This window comes from Belonocnema kinseyi, chromosome 1 (assembly GCF_010883055.1).
Source record: "Belonocnema kinseyi isolate 2016_QV_RU_SX_M_011 chromosome 1, B_treatae_v1, whole genome shotgun sequence".
NCBI classification, from domain to species: Eukaryota; Metazoa; Arthropoda; class Insecta; order Hymenoptera; family Cynipidae; genus Belonocnema; species Belonocnema kinseyi.
In genome coordinates, this window is record NC_046657.1 from 8,723,530 (window position 1) to 8,725,840 (window position 2,311).

The window sequence follows — 2,311 nt, forward strand, 5'->3', positions numbered from 1 at the left end:
CTTTCTTGGATAAAAATGCATCTATTCGGCAGAGAATGAAAATATTCTGTTAAAAATTCATCCTGTTTGGTTAAAAAAATTCGTCTTTTTGGATTGAAAATTCAATTTTTTCGATAGTAACTTATTTTTTGTTGAAAAAAAAATTTATATTTTGATCTTGAAAAGTCAACTGGAATCTTTTTTAGAAGAAAATTGAACTATATTTTAAAAAATTTGTCAAAATAAAAATGCATCTGTTTTGAGAGAAATGTTATATTTTTTTGATAAAAATGCAACCGTTTGGATTGAAAATTCATATTTTGATCGTAAAAGTCATTGATCTATTTTAGTAGAAATTTTTTCTGTGTGAAAATGTAACTTTTTGGTTAAAAATTATTTTTTGCTTGAATATTCAACTATGTTGTTTGATAGATTTGGTTAAAACAATTTTCGAAACTACATTGTTTAGTAGACAAGTCTTTTCTTGTTTAAAATTAATTTTTTAACTGAAAATGTAACTCTTCTGTTTTTTTTTAAGATTGATCTTTTTTAGTTTTTGTTGAAAAGTCTTTTTTTTTAAATTCAATTTTTATCGAGAAATTTCGTTTTTTGGTTTGAACGTTCAATAATTTAGCTAAACTTTTATTATATTCTTGAGTGAAAATTCTTAAATATCACTATTATATAAATATTATCTTAAAAATTTACTTATTTTGTGGAAAATTTAAGTATTTTGTTAAAAAGCCATCTTTTATAGGAGAAAATAAATTAATGAATTTAAAATTTGTATTTTAAATACTGTTTTTTTTCGTGTGAAAAAGATTCTATGTGCAAGGTATTGCAAGCCTAACTCTACTAAAGCTACAGAGAGATAGAATAGTTCGATATTTTCCCCTCCTCGAATTTCTACCTTTCTCAATCTTTCTACTCCCAGCAGGGTAATCTCCGGCTCGTGCTTCCAGCCACCGACTCATGCTTCAAACTGCCGGCCTATACTGCAAGTTTCACATTCGTCGGCAATCGCCTATTTTGCACATTTTTTATTATTTTCTTTTCATCCTAAATTCACAGATTGGAAGGAACACACAGTTATTTTTAGAATGAGCATTGAAATTTGAGTATTTTCTTCAACGATTGGAACAAATAAAACGATATCCCCTCAAGGCAGTTCATGAGCTTGTTTGTGGTTTATCTCTGCAACGCGCGGATGCGTCATTCGCCAGTCGACCGTGGCACAGGCTCGGTATTATCATCGAGTGTAAATCATTCGCACTTTTCGGCATGTATGATCTTTCGTACGATTTCCAATGTCTGCTCCAGCGAGTAAATCCCCTCCGATATTCGATGTCGCCAAGTTGTAACCCGTCAAGTAGAATAGTGATATCGCCGATTCCTGGAGAGTATAATTTCCACAAATCCTCAAAAGTAAGTCATTTTAAGAATTCAATAATTGTATAAATAATTATCGATTTAATTATTTGAATCTAATCCAAACGAGAATTATTAATCGATCTGAAGAGATATTGGCGACTTTGATTTTTTTCATAAACATCAGCAGTGAATGATAAGAACCTAATGAGGAAAATAAATTTCTCTTTGGAGGTAACATATATATTTTTTTCGCTAAAGTTTACATGGTTTTTATCAAATAAAAAATTTAATACATTTTTTGGTTATAAATTAATGATTATTAAAAATCTAAAATAAAAAATTAACTATTTTCAAGTCGAGAACTAATTAGTATTTTCAATGTCACCGTTATTGGATTTTTGTAACTTTTACATAAGTTTACATAACAATATTGTAGAAATGAATTTTTTCTATTGAACTGTCGTGTGCAGTGTTAATTTTCAATTGACAGAAATATTCGTGTAAAATTTTGAAAGAAAGTTATTGGAATCCGTATGGACAAACTGTAAAATTTGTAGGTCATATTAATTATATTTTTAATTAAAATTTCTATGGAATTCTCGAATTTAATCAGAAATTCTAATGATTTTTCACCTTAATTTAATTTTAAAACATTAATTTTAATCTTTTAAGAATTAAAAATATCGCAAAAAAGAATCTGGAAGATTTTTAAACAGTCTTTTTTATTTCTGCAGGATTATAAAAAATATTAGAAAAACTTTGAATTATTTCAAAAAATAGGGACGACTGAAAAAATCCGCAACATAAAATTCCCGAACAGTTTATAATATTACTGAATTGAAAAATTCCCGAATAATTAAATTCCTGACCAAAAATGTCGAATTGTAAAATATCCGAAATGGATGATTCCGGAATTTAACCAATAAAAATTTTTTACAATTTCTTTTATTTATTAAAACTA

General features: G+C 27.3%; 1 protein-coding gene across 2 annotated transcripts in view; it reads left to right on the top strand.

The window, feature by feature from the left end:
• Positions 1 to 1,046: 1,046 nt before the first annotated feature.
• Positions 1,047 to 2,311, top strand: part of LOC117167395 — an 8,768-nt gene continuing 7,503 nt past the window's right edge. For both annotated transcript variants that reach the window (XM_033352292.1, XM_033352309.1), the window contains exon 1: positions 1,047 to 1,404. The gene's annotated coding sequence lies outside the window, so the exon portion shown is untranslated. The remainder of the gene's footprint in view (positions 1,405 to 2,311) is intronic.